Source organism: Sphaeramia orbicularis, chromosome 17 (assembly GCF_902148855.1).
Source record: "Sphaeramia orbicularis chromosome 17, fSphaOr1.1, whole genome shotgun sequence".
Taxonomy (NCBI): domain Eukaryota; kingdom Metazoa; phylum Chordata; class Actinopteri; order Kurtiformes; family Apogonidae; genus Sphaeramia; species Sphaeramia orbicularis.
The window spans coordinates 41,343,152-41,362,138 of NC_043973.1; the positions used below are offsets into that span (position 1 = coordinate 41,343,152).

General features: G+C 35.4%; 1 long non-coding RNA gene and 1 pseudogene across 1 annotated transcript; one reads left to right on the forward strand and one right to left on the reverse strand.

Annotated features, from left to right (window-relative positions):
- Positions 1 to 1,510: 1,510 nt before the first annotated feature.
- On the reverse strand, positions 1,511 to 18,416 carry LOC115437811 (cysteine/serine-rich nuclear protein 1-like; annotated as a pseudogene).
- On the forward strand, positions 12,069 to 15,876 carry LOC115437813 (uncharacterized). The gene is made up of 3 exons (XR_003937984.1): positions 12,069 to 12,224; positions 13,525 to 13,527; positions 15,848 to 15,876. It is a non-coding gene; the product is annotated as an uncharacterized LOC115437813 (long non-coding RNA).
- Positions 18,417 to 18,987: the final 571 nt, after the last annotated feature.

Below are 18,987 nucleotides of genomic sequence, written 5' to 3' on the forward strand. Positions count from 1 at the left end.
AAAACTGATTACTTGATACTGTTGATATTCCTTATTTTATTAATAATTTTAATTCGTATGAATCTGATCTTATTAATAGAATCATTCTTTTGTGCAAATATCATATTCATTGCAGTAAATGGAAAAATTCTAAACCCTCCTTTAATTGGATTCCAAACTGTTTTTTCATCACTTCAAAAAACAAAGTCTCATAAAAAAAAAAAAAAAATTACATGATGAAATTAAGCAGCATTTGTTGTTTTGATCTTTTTAGTCTTCCTCCACTGTTATTATATATATGTATATATATATATATATATAATATATATATATATATATATATATATATATTGTGTGTGTGTGTGTGTGTGTGTGTGTGTGTGTGTATATATATATATATGTATGTGTATATGTATATATATATGTATATATATGTGTGTGTGTGTGTGTGTGTATATATATATATATATATATATACACATACATACATACATACAACTTGATTTACAGCTTTCTTTTGGTTCTGTTTTATTTCTTTCATTTGTTGACTTGTCATAGATTTTGTGTTACTTTATGTGCACCTTTTTGAATCTGTTTCCTGTCATTATTGAAATGTCCTCTATAAGAGTTTGTGTATCGTATGTTTTAAAGTTCCAATTAAAAAAAAACCCAAAACTCTGTGAATTCAAGAAAATAATCTAGGAAATTATTTGATCTCATTTTGGTACATTTGTTATATTTTAGGGAGAGCCATGAGGAAAAATCAGGACATCTCAAAATAATAAATTCCCCACTCTGTTATAACAAAAAAAAAAGTCATTTCAGCATTTAATTTTGGGTTATTATTGCTTAATAATTCACATCACTCTAATCTTTATATTTCTACATAAAAGTTATATAAGTTTACATCCAATGCTTTTTTTTTTTCTTTCCTTTTTCTCAAGTATCAAGTCTTCTTGTTCTTCTTCTTTTTATTATTATTATTATTATTATTATTAGTAGTAGTAGTAGTAGTAGTAGTAGTAGTAGTATTCCACATCTTAGGACAGATGCAGGTGAACTTTATTGATCCCCAGGGAGAAATTATCTTTTAATATAAATAGTATGCTATATTATTTTATAGTATATTAATAAAATAAAGTTGCCAGGGCTAATTAATCAATGCTTATTTAGCACAGCTGCTGATAAAATGTTCTACAACTCAGCTCAGACAACCATAAAAACTAAAAATAACAGTAAAACAAAAAATTATTAAAACAAGTAATAGCCCTTTAGTTTGAAATATACTGTTAATGATTAAAGTATTGAATTAGACACTAGACACAAAGGTAAACCAAACGCAGGAACCAAATGAAAACATCCTTTACATCTGAACCTGAAACTACAATGAGCTTACACCTCTTAACACTGAAATATAAAGCTCATGAATCTTATCTGCATTAAGAATATAAATAAAAATTAATACCTGTACAGTGTCTGGTTCTTTACTGTAATCCAATAGAGAGAAATGACTCACTAAACAAATGGGAAATCATTTAATAAATAAATAAAATGTTTTATTTTACTAGCACAGAAATGTTCTAAGCATATTGTTAAGCTGGAAAGGAATAATCCACTGAAGTCAGACAGCCACTATTATGAATTCACAACCTGACAGCAGATAAGGACGTGGATTATCCCTTTTATACCACAAAAAATAAAGGTATTTCTGACTTAAACATTGAACAGTAACGTGGTTGAATAGTTGAAAAGTAAAGCATATTCTTCTCCCGAACAGATCCAGTATTTTCTAAGGCCATGGAATGAGGAAATTACTCAAGGGCAAATCAAGATTCATAAGAAAATCATATAAAAGAAGCATATATTAGATTACAGCATTAAAGGCAAATTATTTTTAGGCAACAGGAAAAAAAAATATTCAGCTCATATAAAATATTTAATCATTCTTTGTACATTGAAATTTTCTTACAAATAGATAAAATCAGTGCTGTGTACATTTGATACAGTCACAGGAGTACCGCGGGTGGCTTAGAAAAGCTGATTATCGGTGACTGCATAAACCTGCTCTGTGTTGGGCTCAGTCAGGCCGATCAGAGACTCCAGGAGGTAGGTGCTCGACTCGTACTGAGGCAAGTGAACCGAGCTAAACAGCTGGAGGTGGTGGAAACTGTCCGGGTGTTTGTGTCCTTTGAAAGAGCTGTGCAGCGGTCCAGATGTGTAGTCGCTGTCGAAAAACTCCAGGTCCGAATCAGAGGACAGACTCAGGTCCATGTACCCGCCTGAGGAGTAGTCCACGGTGGGGAGGGGGTGTTGGGGAAGCCCTCCAGAGTGCTTTCGTCCAAAAAATCTGTGGCTTGGTTGGCGTTCTCGTCTAGATAATCTGAGCTCATGTTGTCGGAGTCGCTCATTGGTCCAATATAGTCAGTAGTTGTTGAGTTGCTGTTGTGCATCAGTGGTTCTTTCATGTGCCTCAGAGAGTAGGTATTATTTTCAGAGATGCTAAGAACGTGAGATAACCCTCCGTCGACCTCAGGAAGGTTTCCACTGATGCATCCTCCTGAGTCCGATGAAGAGCACGAAGAATCGGTCATGTCGCTGCTGCAGCTGTTCTCCTCCATCGCAGACTCCCTTCGCTCTGGGATGAAGTGGAAAGAAGAAGAAGAAGAAGCAGCGGTGGTCGGCATGGACAGAGGGAGCTCGTCCTCCTCTAAGGGGAACCTGAAGGGGCAGTTCTCGTCCTGTACGTTCCGCGGCGAGAACGCTTCATCCTCGTACTGTTGAAGGTCCTCTGAAAGGTCGGAGCGGTCCTCCTCGCTCTGGGATTCATCGCGGAGACGCCGCTCCAGGTCAAGTCTCATGATGGTGTGGATGTAATGAGTCCGCACACGTCTGGAGTCGAACTCGATGCGTCCCTGAGTGTTTCCACAGCCGTCCTTAGTGCAGCCACACGGGAAATTAAAGCGATCCATCTGAGGGTGAAAGACAGAGAGGAAATTAGAGATGATGATTCAGTTAACTGTAAAAACTGTTGACAGTATCGAGACAAAGGTCTGAAATAACAACTGGGATCAGCTACTGACAACAAATGTGAACAAATATGTGGTAATATGAGGAAAATAAAGGAAAATACATGTATAAGGCATCACTCGTCATTATCTTGGCTTGAGATTAACAATAAAGACATTGGGGTTCTTTTGTGGCAGTTCCAAATTAATTTTTCTCTCTATAATAACCTTTCTTGAGTGATTTATCACCATTTATTATAATATTATTCCCTGTACTTTGCATTTTTCCCCTAAAAATAATGCATTTTACCATATTTAATTCCTTATATTTAATTTAGATGTTCATGAAAACTCAGAGTAAATTCAAAGGTTATTATATCAAAACAGAAAAAACTGAAGAAAAAGTGACTTTTTCAGCAAAGACATCAATAACTGAGCATCTCCATCCACTACCACTGATCCAACTCCATGGGTTTTACTGGTGAATCAATGTTGTAGAAGATGACGGTGTTTCCACAGTAACTATGGAGCCTCTGAACCTCCAAATGGGTCATATCTGATGACCATGAAAAGATGAAGAACTGCATTTTACACCAATTATTTACATGTATTGATAGGATTAGTGGATCAACGGGTATTAAACAGTTTAGATCAGTGGATATTTTTGATCACTGGTCAATATTTGGGTCTTTATGGGTTAATATGTTACTTAACCAGCATCTGCAGAATGTAGTTCCACTAGTGCTGGAAAGGAAAAATCATATATACAACTTTTTAAAACCTCGATTTTCTGTCATTATTTTGATATTCAGTTAAAGTTTCAAACAGATGCTAATCAGCATCTTCTCTATAATCTGTCATCTGATGTAAACTAAATAAACTAATTAATAAAAAAGACCCAACTTTACAAAAATGCACCATGAATTTCCACATCAGCATTTTTACTATCTCTTCCATCATCAAAACTTTGCTTAACTGACTTAAATGCACATTTTTATCTCATTACATCTGTGGCATTTTCATGAAATTAATTCTATCTCATACTTTTCATCTTGTTACTTTTACCTTTTTTTTTTTTTTTTTTTAATCTTGTTACGTCTTCTTTTTTTTTTATGTTTTAAACATTGTTCTTGTCTTGTTGCATCCTGTTAACTCTTCCAGAAAACACACTTTTTCCATTTTAATCACGTCAAATATCGTTGTATTGTTATTTATGTTAAGTTTTTAAGTCAAAGATGGTTCATTTCTAACAATTTCAGACTATTTCAGGGGTTTATTTTGCACAAAAATCTGTTCCTTTTCCCTCTCTAAACTATTACTATGATATTTATTCTTTAAAAATCTACAAGCTAAGTAGCCAATCTCTACTGTGAGTGATATCATGATAATGTCAGGGTTTTATGAGTCAGATCTAACTCTTCTATAAATCTATTTCAAGGTAATTAGGAGTTAATGATCCCAGAAATAACCATGTAGAATGTACGCTTTAAATGTTTCTCATGCATCGAATACAAAACTCTGGATTAATACTGATGTTTAATATTTCAGTCGATAGCCAGGGCCGATTTTTATAAAGAAATCATTATTATAAAAGCAATGCCTTAATTGTCTCAAAGTCTTACAGTTCTTAATCTTTGAAAGAGCACATTTAATCAGAAAAAAATAATTTTAACAGCAGGAAGGTGATCATTCGCTGACAGGCCAAAGGAAGACAATAATATACTTTGAACATTCATCTTTGTCTGTATTCTGTTGTAAAGTGGTTCTATTGATTGATTTACTGTAACATCACATACCAGCAGATCTTTATAATGTGTCTCAGGCTGAATTCATTGTATTTTTTTTGGTCATACCTGGCACTTGATGCCGGCCAAACTGCATGCACAGCTCTCTGGTTCACAGAAGCCTTGGCAGTCGCATCCACAGGCTTCTCTGGACAGACGAAGAGCATGAAGCTGCCTTTTCTCCTCCTTATCGATGCGTTTCACCCCCGCAGCCTGGAGCAGAGCCTGTCTCTGTTTGGACGAGTACGGCTGAAGAAAACCTCCGTCCTCCAGCTCGGCATCGCTGATGTGGATGTGGGAGTCTTGGTCCGGTACCTGATCCACTGTGAGCCGGTCTGCTGCTCTGTGGTCGATGGCACCGCTAGAAATCAACTGGAACCAGCACAAAACATTCAGTAAATAGACTGCTGTAAAGTAGAGTAAAACATTCAACATGCTGTATGTTGTAGAGAAAGAAAAAAAACAAGTATAGCACATATAAAGTAGGTTACACACTGGAAAAAATCCAAATCTTACCAAGTGTATTTTTCTCATTTCTCGTCAAAATATCTCATCACACTTAAAATAAGACATAATCACCTAAAGAGGAACTTTTCAGTGGGATATAAGAACTTATTTTTAGACAATAGATCTTGAAAATCTTATTTCAAGAAATCGTACCAAGATAATTTTCACTTGTTCCATTGGTAGATTTTTTTGCTTGAATAAAGCAAAAAAAAAAAAAAGAAAAAATCTTGAATCAAGCAAGAAAATTTTGACTAGACATGAGAAAAATACACTTGGTAAGATTTGGATTTTTGCAGTGTAAAAAATAATTACAGCCCTGTTTACAAAGAAAACTTCAATGAAAACAATCAAGAAAAAACAGTCAAGACTCAACTGATTTAACCCTTAACCCAGTATTTTTTTTGTTTTGTTTTGTGAATTCAAATGGGGTCACCTTAAATTTCTAGTAATTGATAAAAATAAAAATTATAAATACTAATAAAAATATATGGTGAGTTGAGAGAGACAATCACAATCCATAAAAGACATGGCAAACTGTGAAGCTGAAACTGAAGCACTGTGCTTCTGTTTATCTGTCAAATGTTCATTGTGGTCAGTTTCAGATGCTACAGCTCTTTCATAATTCATAATTCATAGTTTGAGTTCTTGTTTGTTCAGTATTAATTGTCAGCCTTGTAAATCCAAGCTGGACTAACTGTACATATCCTGACCAAGGAAAATAAAATTCTCCCTTTGTGCAGTAATCTACACCTGGATTTACTGCCTCCGTCCATAATAATATACATTATATAGACTAAATGTCATCTACAATTAACGTTTATTTGCAACATAGTATAGCAAACTATTACATGATCAAAAACCAATTAATTTTGGCAAAAAAATATCTCTGTTCTGAATGTCTGGGGTCGCCAGAAATGGGGTCACAAGCCAAAAAAGGTTGGGAGCCACTGTTTTAACCCTTTAACAACTGCAGTCTCTCCAGCACTGCATTTTGCAGTTTACAGCATTTAAATTACTGTAACTCCCGAACCTTTTGTGCTATCCACAAAATTCAAATGGCATCAAAAAGCTGAGATCCTGAGCTTCATGACACTATATAACACTTTACAGCAGCAATGTGGGACTCTATTACAAGTAGAACGGAACTGTTCCAGAGTCTATTTATTTCTACACATTTCTTATTTTAATTGATAGAATTATTACTGAAACGTTACTGTGAAACAAAAACTGTAGAATCAGTTTCCATTTGCAGTGGTTTCCCTTCAGACACCTGTAGATCTTTTGGACACAGTCTTACTCACTTTCTGTTTCAGGGCTTGAAGCCTTTCTTCTCTCAGTCTGTCTCGGAGTCTTTCTTTGCGTCGTTGCCGTTGCTCAAGGGCATGTTCAGCCACCGTGAACCTTTGGAGGGCGCTGTGCCTCCGGACCATGCCCAGGGTGGCCCCTCCTCGGCTGGGTACGCTGGTGAAGCCCTGGCAGCGTTGGAAGCTGAAAACCGTCACCAGGTCAAAGCGTACGTTGCTCTGAACGCCTGCAAGCCTCGGCCTCTTCAGGATGGATCGAACTGGTAACAGGATGGAAAGAGTTACTGAAACGTCCATGAACCCTCAAACACCTAAACAACCACTGGCATAAAAAGCATTTGCTGATCTAAAATGTTTAATATGTTCTGAACCTTTAATCCTACCAATGCATGCAAATAATTCAGGTAAAATGCAATTTCTCAGCTTTTCATTGTAAACACTTATCATCCATTTGGATGTTGGAAGCTCCGTAGTGAACATAGAAACACCATCATCTTCTACAACATTAATTCATCATTAAAACCCATGGAGTTTGATCAATGAAAGTAATTTTTGACACAGTGATACATTTTGCTAAAAAATGCACTTTTTCTTCAGTTTTCTCTGCTTTGATATGATAACCTTTAAATTCACTCTGAGCTTTTCTGAACATCTACATGATCAGTGAAATAAATGTATTTGTTATTTATTTATATTTTGCCAGCACAATTATAAAACATATAGGTAAAAGATGATATGTGTATTTGTATGCGTGTATGTGCACTTGTATGTTATGTATATATGTATAAACGTATGTATGTGTATGTGTATGTATGAGTGTGTGTATGTGTGTGAATAGATATATAAATATAAAAGAGTAATGTCAAAGGAAGAGGGAGATAAATATATAGTATTAATAATATTTTATGGAGAGGGGGTGGGATTAAAATAGCTGCACTTTGGGCATGTAAATTAAACTATTGTGCTGTTTTTCTGTCAAAGATTGTCTTGATTGTTGATTTTTGTATTATTATTTATGTTTTGCTTGTTTACATATACGTTAAATTTCATTGCATATTTGAAATAAATCACTAAATCTGGGAAAATACCTGATTTTACATGAAAAATGCAAACTGCAGAGGATAATATTACAATAAATGGAGATTTATCACATATGAAAGGTTAAATGTAGAGATAAATTTATTAGGAAGTCACTGCAAACTATTATACATGGTTAACTTCTGTTTTTGAGATTTTCAGTTTGGTTTTTGATTTTAGGTATTTTTACAAGTGCAAAAGTAGTTTTAGTTTGAGTTATGTTTTAGTGTAACTGACGACTTTTAGTTTTACTAGTAGTTTTTCAGGTATTATGAGAAAAGCCCTGATTTACAGAAGCTGAAAAGATAGAATGAAAGAATGCATGGCATAACATGATCATATTGTGTAAACCTATTATCCAATTGCACAAAATTAATCATTCACATTGGGGGAAACTGACTTTACCTGCAATTTAATTTAATTTAATTTTAGCTTGTGTTGCATTGATCACCACAGCTGATATTTTTTTTGTTTCATTTTATTATTAAATCTGTTTATTTCAGCTTACAAAGGTATTTTTTTCACTGCAAGTTTTAGTTTTAGTCTAATTTTTCCTTACAACTCATTTTAAACCCTGTAGTTCTCTATGTTGCCACTAGGTGTCTCACTACAGGCGCTTCAATGCATATGCTTATGTCTTACTAGTACATGAACATAAATGTGAGAAGGAAACACTGAGCAGAAGATGCATTACAGCAGTGACACATCAGGAAAGACAAAAAAAAAACCAGGTTGACCAGGGCCTGTAAACACTCCATCACTTAACCGGAGCTCAGTGGTGTGTATTACTTGTCAAGTTACTGTTTGATTTAACAGTTTGGCTTCAACAAATTGTCTGAGCTTCACACATAACTGAAGCTGAACTCCAGTTCCAAAAGTCGGTAAACAACTGAGAGCAGCTGACTAAGCTCATCTCAGCTGCTCTCTCTGTCTATAAAGAAATCCTGCTGCACATTGGGGAACTGTTTACACTCTGAGTCTGAAAAGAGCCTCAAAATAACAGGCCTGAAGCTGTAATGCACAGTGTTTAACTCAGCCGTGTAATTTCTTTTACAAGCACTGTAAGCGACGGCGTCTGCAGCCCTGTGATATCTGCACGGGGCTTTTTGATATGACTTGTTTAAAGAGCCCTTGCTATTCAAATTAATTCCACAACATCCTATTGGTCAGGCAAATGATCTTCTGCACAACCGGACGCAGCAAGTCATCCTGTTGCATTATCTAGAACGGCCCTCAGGTTAACGTTTCCATATCTGCAAGTCATAACAGAGCTGCTGCCAAGCGATAAGAGACACTCCTATTAACCAGCGATGGGAAAATGAGCAGATATGGAAGAGGTTTGCATTATTTGAAAGAGGGGTTGATGGGAGGCTTACCCGGTGAACTAGTGGGGGCCGAGGGGCTGTGTGGGGTGAAGCCCGGGCTTTCACAGGAGCTGATCTCGCCGTCCGACTCCCAGTCTGACGAGGACGACAGGGAGGACGGGTCAGAGGATGAGGATGAGCAGGGGCTGTCTTCTACCTCAGTAAACTTTCTCTTCAGGATCCCCCTCATTGTTTGGCTGCAGCGGTTCTTATTAATTCTGCATGGACACAAAGAGGTTTACGTATTTACCTTAATGTGGCAATAAATACATGTTATCATCAGTGTGTGAGTCAATGAAAAAGATTCATTATAAATTCACATCAAGATAATTACTGTCATAAACACATTAGGTCACAGGTGTCAAAATGCTCGCCAAGGGGTCCAGTCTGGCCTATAGGATGAATCTGTGAAATGCAAAAATTACACTGAAGATATTAACAATCAAGGATGTTCTTTTCTACAATTACATTTCTATACATTATAAGATTATCATTAATTACATGATGTGTTATTTCACTAAATTGACACAATGACCAGGAAATTTACACTGATCCACCACTTTTTCTATATTTTCAAGTGGGATTTTTCTTGACTAGATCATAAATATACATGATTATGATGATATTTCTGACACTGTGTCCCAAATATTCAAACAAACATATAAAATACTGTCTGAACACTAGTAATTTGAATGTTTATTATAGAATTGCAATCCAAAATAATCTTTTGCACGTTATTTTTATGTGAAAAAGAAGCAATCACGCTTCAAAATAGTAATTTCACTTTTAAAGCTCCCCTTTTATTGTGTCCTTATAAGATTATTTATGTCATCTAATCTCACCTAAAATGTCCTATCTCGTTGTGATATGACATTATGGCAAGCAGTTGTTATATCAGACATCAATATTTTTGATCACCACTAGAGATAGTCATGACACAAAGGAGCAACTTAGCTCATAGTGCAAGAAAATGAACTCAATAAAAATAATCATTCCACAAGAAAACAACTAACAAAAAGGGTGAAACACACCATAACTCTGCTATCTAACAAGAGCAACACTTCTTTTAAACCCAGAACACTGTAAACACATAAAACTATCCCAAACTACTTTGCCCCAAATGCATGCTGGGAAACTTCCCCCAGCTGCTCCTCCAAGACGCCACAATACTATCATGTACATGTGCTTTTCTATAATGTACTCTATTTGATAATATTTCCCTGCATGTCAGTCTGTTATGGATGAGGTTCATTACAGCAAGAAAGCGTACATATTTATACTCTCAGTCAATACACACACATGATAGACATTTTAATCATACCAGAAATTCCTTTTAATGGGACGTTTCATGTCACCTTTTACCTAAAAAATGAAGACTTTAAAGAAAATCCTACTATTTACCACCACATTTAACCTCCTGAGACCCAGTAAAGTATAAGTTTTGGCTTTATTAAAATTAAATAATCGCCTATATTGGAAAAATCATGATGCAACATTTTTTTTCAGACATATTTTTTAAAAAATTTATGGAATGTCCTTTGCGGTGGACATTTTTTTTCTTTTTTTTTTTTTTGTATAAAGCTGTGAAACCCTTGCCGACAAAAATGGACAGAAAACCCAGAGCTGGGTCTTAGGAGGTTAAGTTGAAATGAGCAACAAAATTAAATTAAAAACAGCCGTTACTCAGAGGGAAATCAGTTTAGGTTGCATAAATGCGGTTTTATTGCTGTGCTGACTAATCTACAGTAAATGTGCATTATCATCATTGTTAATATCATTTTTTCCTATGTTATTCCATTCATTACAGCTCTGAATGTGCTATTATGTCTTATTTTCTGTGCATAATAAAAAACTAATGGAAATTCTAAGTAGGTAAACACATAAAATAACTATTCCTTGCTTTTGGGATGCAAAAATAAAAAGTGCATTCAAGGTATCAGTGCACAGTGTCCAGTATTCCCTCAGATTAACAGCGATATTGAAAACAATCCAAAAATAAGTCACGTGCAACAGGTAAATAACTGGAGAACAATCCAGTAAAGTGGCAGCATTTCCTGCTCTGTGTGATCCACCTCCTGTTCGTACACAACAGGAGTTAAAGGTCTTTCCTGTTAAAGGCTGCGATCTGGTCGAGCCAGTTTCCAGTTTGTTTAGTCTAATTACATTTTGATAGTGATTAGCCTTTAAAATGCATAAACGTGAAACCATATCCTGCCTTTGCTTACTACCAGCTGAGCACTTGGGGAAGAGAGAGAAAGGAAAAAAAAAAAATGAACAGCCCTTTTCTTTTTCTCCCCCAAGAGTAATTAACATTCCAGTGATTCCTCAAGTTTTTTTGTGAAGAATGCGTGGAAACGGACGGGCCAATGGCATAATTCGAGGGATGTGGGGGTGTAACGGATCAAGTGGCTGCTATTTTTGGATGGGAACATGTAACTTAAAAGCGAGAATCCAACCAAAGACAGTAAAGAATGAGTTTATTACGTAAGTTAGGAGCCATGTGTGTTCAGTACATGATCTGCTCGGTGATAAGAAGTTAAAGCTGTGGTTACGATCACTTCACTGTAAATAATTTAATAATGATAATAAAAGATGAGGATCAAGATTAGGGCTGAGTTCCATTTAAAAAAAAAAAAAAGAAGAAGAGAAGAAGCGTGCCCTGGGTTAACCCTTTAACCCCTGAGTGAACTGAATGTATGATTTATTTGGAAAAATGTAACTGTTTGCTCAATAGGAAACATTTCAAAACATGTTGATAGAATAGACCTTGTTCTTTCCATACACATCTGAGCATGCTCAGTGCACCCCCCACTGCCTGTGTAATGAGGGGTAAAACACAGAGCAGTGGGTAACCTTTTTGGGTTTTTTTTTTTTACACCATTTTCTTTATTGTATTTTATTTTTACTGCTGTTTCCAGTGTTGTGGTGATTTTCCTTCTTTTTTTTTTTTTTTACTGTTTTATCAAGTTTTTGGAGTTCAAAAAGGTTTCAAAAGCCAGCTGGACCGATTTAGAAAAAAAAAAAAAATCTCTTAACTGTAAGCCTGGATGAGCTGAGTTTACTTTAAAAAGTTGAGAAAAGGGGTTGCCTTAAAAAAAAAGTAATGATTAATGAACTTTTAAAGTACATTTAACTTAAAATCTTTTGTAATATCAACTGCTTTGCATAGTTATTACACTTAAATAATTAAGTTCAAAGTTCCAAGTCAATTTAGCTAAAAATATTCAAAAATTTTAAGTTAAATGTACTTAAAAAGTTAATTAATCAATCACTTTTCTCAATTTTTTAAAAGTAAACTCAACTCATCTGGGCTTACAGTGTTGTTAATGTACATTCTGAGTGCATTATTTAGTAAAAACCTGTCAAACTTCAATTCCTCTCTTTGTCTTTTTCTGATATTCCTCCTTGTTTTGACCCCAAAACACACAGTAAAGCAAAACCACTGAAGAAAAGGAACACAAGCACATACTCACAGCAGCTTTTATGACACTGAAACAGACGCAAATTCACAGCAGCATGTTTACATAAAATAATATCTCAGGGGTTAAAGGGTTAAACCAGTGTTTTTCAACCTTGGGGTCATCTGAAATTTCTTGCAATTGATTAAAAAATATATATATATATTAATGAAAAATATTTCTTAATGATTTAATATATATTTCATTACATTTAAAACACCACATACTTTTCCTAATAAAAATCAAGTTCACATCAAATGCAGGATGTAAAATCTGAGAGGTCATATCTGGATTGACCCAATCATGTGACCACATGAGTTACTACACTTCAACCTGCCCAGACACAGTTGCAGTCAGAAAACCAGGCCGAACAGAGAATGGAAAGATTTCCCTGCCCGCCTGGCCCCACTAAGACATCTCCAAGAGAATCTGAGAAGCAGACACCAAAAAGGTGCATTATATGCATTTTATAGTCTAAATGTCATCTAAAATTAACATTTACTTGCAACATAGTATAGCAAACTATGACATGATCAAAAACATTAATTTTATTAAAAAAATATCTCAGTTTTTAATGTCTGTGATAGAGCTGCACAATATATCGTTTGAGCATCGTCATTGCGAAGTACGCGTGCACAATAGTCACATCACAGCTCCTGCAATGTAGGAGGCAAATGAACTCAACATGTTCTCAACTAATTTTAACCTGGGTACCTGACACACACTGCACACAGCGATCCACCAATCACAGTCGATCTTAATCAGTTTGGAGGGAGTCGCTGATAACTATACTGAAAAATGAGCAACAAACAGGAGAAAATCACCATAAATGAAGACTCTGTGCCAAAATGAAAAGCAACGGCAGTTAACTGGATTTATTTCAGCTACAAGAAGGATGATACTGAAACACATGTTCTGTGTCGACAGTGCTTTAACGCACCTGTTGCCACAACGAGAGGAAACACAACTAATTAGTTTAACCATTTACATCGGCACCACACATATATTATACCTATATAGTTATTATTGGGGAGGCCATGGCTAAGGTAGTAAACTGGGTCGTCCAATAACAGAAGGGTTGGCGGTTTGAATCCTGCTCTGTCCTAGTCAGTCCATTGTGTCCTTGGGCAAGACACTTCACCCTCCTTGCCTCCAGTGCCACTCACACTGGCGTATGAATTTGCATGAATGTTTGGTAGGCATGAACTTGCAGCCACGCTTCTGTCTACAAATGTAGTTTACCACCACCAGAGTGTGAATGTGAGAGCGAATGAATACAATAATGTAAAGCACGTTGGGTGCCTAAAAAAGTGCTATAGAAACCTAGTCCATTATTATTATATCCTCCTGAGTATTTTTTAATATCACAATATATATTGCAGGGTTAAAAAAAATTGCAGTGTCACTTTTTTCCAATATCATACGGCCCTAGTCTGGGGTCAGCAGAAATGTGTGATTTTAAAATAGGGTCATGAGCCAAAAAAGGTTGGGAACCACTGGGTTAAACAGTAGGGTGTTAGAAAATATCAGTTCTGCAATATATTGCGATATTTCATTTCACAATACTGTATCGATATTAAAAAGTACTGTATCAATATTTTTAGGTATTTATTGAAATGCAGATATGGCAGAGGTTGATTTTGGTTTTTTGGTTTTCTTTATTGTTTCTATCTTATTTATTATTATTTAACGCTGTTTTATTAAATAACGGTTATTTGACGCATCCTAAAAGCACTTTTTACTGTCTGAGAGGCAGATATGTTAGTTCCTTGGGAAACTATAGGAGAATTAGAAAAATGTTGTGATATTGCATTAGATCCTGTTCTGATCACATAAAAATGTGTTTAGTATTTGTACATATTTCTGGTATAATTCAATCCTTCCCGGAAATAATCTTTTTTTAAAAAAATTGCCTTTTTAACAGTGTCACGATATATCGTATCATGGTCCTAGTATTGTGATTTGTATCGTATCACCAGATTCTCGCCAATACACACCCCTATTCAACAGTGACTTTGCTGCTTGAGGAAAAGCCACATTGAGCATTTTCCTGGTGTGTTTCTGCAGGAGCTGCTGCCAGTAACAGGACTCACACACAGTCATTCATGGTGGACAACACAAGGGGCTTCTGATTGTCTGTAGTAAGCAAATCCTCCCACCAACCAGTGAGGCTGCATGTGTCTGCACTCAGACTGAGCAACTTCCTGGATCCATCAGCAAATAAGAGGTGAAACAAGAGACAGCCTCTTGTGCCATTACACTGTTTACACAGTGAAAACCCACTGCTGCAAAGGCGGCTGCAGGAATTCTCTCCACTAAAGAAAACCCCTGCGTGTGTTTTAACATTCCTAGTAAAAATGACGGCGTTTGTATTGACGGACGAAGCGCAACCCCGTCTGTATGACATTATTACATTAGATATCTGACAGAGCAGAAACACATTACATGACTGTATCCACTGAGACGGCATCAATAATGTAGAGGCTCAAAGCAGCAGAAGTACAAAGTGCACGAGCGCGTGCACGTGGAGCAGGAGGGGGTTCGGCTGTATTAATGTGGCAGTGTAACGTGTTAGAAAAAGAAAGTAGGAGTATTTAGTTACACCGGTGGAAAAGACACAGAGACAGGGCAGGGCCATGTGACCACAGAAAAACCTCCTTTCACATAAGAGTCTGTTGGTTGTTTTGACACAAACCACACATTTGAAGACAGGGTTTCATTATTTACCAGTGTGAGAACCTTATTTTTGGCCTGTATTCATTTTTCCTGCTGCTACAATTTGTTTGTTTTTGTCTATATTCACTTTTTATTCTGTATTTATTCTAAAAATCAAGGTTCTATTGAAAAGGACGGAACTAAAGACCGACTGATGGTATGTTTTTAAAGTACTATAGAACTGGCCAATATCAAAAACATTCAACAAAGCTGTATTTTTGACTCCATTAGAAACTGTTGAATTCAGTCAAAAGTCAAAGTAATAAATATCTAAACCAGTAAATCATTCCATACACAAATATCGAACTAAATGTCAAAACTCTGCATGGTTCAAGGTGTAATTTTCTAATTTTGCAGCTGTTTTTTCTCCATCATAGTCTTTAATATTAGTCCAAAACCCTGATATGAGCCATCGATCACTTCTGTTTATAAAAATGACCCAGTGGATACTACATTTTTTCATCTCAAGACCCAAAACATAAATGTTGAGCCTTGTCAGGACCCAAATTTCTAAAGTTATGTCATGAATTATGTCTTTTAAGTTGTTTTTGTTTAATTGCATCTGTCGTGTTCATCATGTTTCATCTTTTACATCATTTTCATTTCATGACTTTTACATGAGTTTTGTCTTAAACACTGTTTTTGTCTCATTAGATTTTTAAAAAAAAATCTTTTTTCTTTTATGCTTTTCTCTCTGTGCATCTTTTATGAAATTTTTGTCACTTATACTTTTTTACCTTCATGTTTTTGTCTCATCTTTCATATTATTCTAATCTTGCATCATTGACATAAATTTGTCTCTTACTGTGTGGTTTTTTTTTCATTGTTTTCATCTCACTGCCTCTTTTACGTGACTTTTATCTTTACACTATATTTGTCTGATTAGATTTTCAGTGTCTTTTTTGTCTCATGTTGTTTGGATCTCGTTCTTTCTTTTACAGTTATTGTCTTTTTCATTGTTTTCATCTTTCTGCATCTATTTCATCATTTCCATCTTATTATATCTGAGGACTTTCATGACTGTGTTCAGGTCAACATGTATCCCGTACTTCCACAGAACACTTGTTCTTCTTTCTTGTAAAATTATTGAATTTACATACTTCGTATTATTCTTACTCTGACATTTGGCAACTTGGTAGTGAATCACTCTGTTTCTAGAGACACTGAGTCAAATATGAATAAGTAGAAAAACATTTACAGCTCTGGATTTTTTACTTTCAGACTGTTTTTTCTGGTCTTTGTTTTAGAAATGATCTGCTTCGGAGATTAAATGTGTTTATATGAAATTATGAAGATGAAAGTGGTGGTTTATGGATGTTTTCAATGTATATGATTAAGTGCTATACACATAATTTCCTGTCTTAGAATTCTATTCTATTCTATTCTATTCTATTCTATTCTATTCTAAATAAACCTGTAAAAGTTTATTCGTCACATGCACAGTTATACATAGCACAGTACACAGTGAAATGTATTTTTGTACCTGCAGCCAATAGTAAAATAGAAAAAAACACATGCAGCACATATGATAAAAATGTATATATGTATTATTTAAAAATTTAAATGTTTATATAAAAGAAACAATTTGCAGTATTGCAGATGTGGTGCATATACAGTATTATAATGTGGTATTGTGCATTTATACAATAGGTTTATAAATGTTCCAGTATAAAGAACCTGTAAAGTGTATGGATTGTAATGTACAGACAGTGTTATTAAGTAGATCGGGTAACATTCCTTTGAAGTAAAATCCATTTGGTATTGGTTTATTGTTCTTATTTGTTGTTGTTTTTAATTATACAGCTTTTTATGTGTTTAATCTATTCTTGTATTTAATCTTTTACTCATTTTTTAAATTATATATATATATATATATATATATATATATATATATATATATATATATTTATATTTTTTTTTTTTTTTTTTTTTTTTTTTTTTTTTTTTTTTCATATATAGTAATCTATTCTTGTATTTTACTCTGTTATTTTGTTTTTTTTTTTTATTTATTTTTCTGTACAGCACTTTGGTCCACTGTGGTTGTTGTAAAGTGCTTCACAAATAAAGTTGGATTGGATTTTCACATTAATTCTCACAATTTTACATTTTGACCCAAACTGTATCTTGGAAACTACAGCCAACCAGCATAATTTGTCTTCATTAATAACTCAAACTAGGTAAAGTTTCATTACTTTTATTCTGCAGGTTTTTACTCATAGACCAGTGTGTTCAGTTCTATCTTTACTGATTTATTGATTTAGGTGTTTATTACTTTTATTGCATCGTTTAACCGTTACAGTGTCTCATAAATTCGTTAAGCTTTTTCCTTTTACACGTTATCCTTAAAAAAAAAAAAAAAAAAAAAAAAAAAAATCTTTCGACCTTTAATGTATCACGTCTGCAGTTAAAGAGGTGTTTATCTCATGTCAACTATGTATTCAGTGAGTTTACACAGATCGTGCTGTATCTTGATCTGTATCTTTACGCGGTGTGATATGAGATGTCGCTCTTATCGCACAAGTGACGCACAGAACGCGCACAGAACGCACTGGTCGGCTTTAAATCCCCGCAGGAATGTTTCACGGATGTCACACTGAGTTTTCATTGGTTGACTGCAGGAGTCGTTTCCTGTTTGGCATAATAACAGTCATTAGGGGCTGACCTCTTCACCCCACTCGGAGACCCACGGAGATCACGTCAACCACCATGACAACGCTGTTCCCCAGGTCCAGTGTGGTCCGGTTCGGCACAGCACGGCTCGCTTTTCTTATTTAAAACTTATTAAACCTCAGCAAAACTTCCCTATGAGTGTTTTTTTTTTTTTTTTTTTTTTAGTTTCTCTACATTTTCTTCTGAACTGTCTCCATGTTAGTGTGAAAATGTGATTTATTTTAACACATATTCCATTTTTTACAGTAATTTTACGCACATTCTAAGCTCTAAAACTTTACATTAATGACATTCTACTGGTAAAAACATACATATTTAGACTAATAACGGACTAAACCATTCACTACAGTGATTCCCCATCATTTACTCACCGTGTAAGTGAAAAGCAGCATAATATCCAGAGGCTGAATTGGAGTGGAAGTTGTGCGTCTTATCCTCGGTCCTGTATCCAGCTAAGCATTGTAAGTCCCTCCGTGTTTATGTGCAGCTACACAGTAGTACCAGTGTGAACATGAGCGCACAGATACTCAGCTGGATCTGCCAAAGAGCAGAGAGGAGGAGAGATGGTTCACTGCACCTCCGGGATGGACGATGGCCTGCACATGCGCACTGAGGGAGAAAATGAAAACGAGGTTGCTAGAGGTCGTGTGGGGGGGCTGATGGTGTCCTTCCCTCCTCGGGCTCTGTGCGCTATCCCATAGCCATATTAATTCAGATCAATTAATATAAACTCAAAGTGATAGTAAGTGATATAAATTATCATAAATATTTAATTATTCAACCCATTTTTAGCTTACCGGCTGACAGGCCATAAGCTATTGTTGTCATGCAATGTCTGTCGTCGTCGTCTGTCGTCGTCGTCTGTCATCGTCGTCTGTCGTCGTTGTCTGTTGTTGTCGTCTGTCGTCCATCGTCCGTTACAAAAATTTCAATCGTCTTCTTCTCCGACACTACAATTCCGATTGACTTCAAACTTGGTATACAGCTTCTTTATGATGATGTCAACAAATCACAGCAGCGCATCCTTCTGGCATTGTGTTGATGTATTTTCTGAGAGTTTCAACTCCAATGTCATTCCACGTTCTCAGAAGCTCATTCCAGAGAGTTTCCTTAGAGTTTCCTTA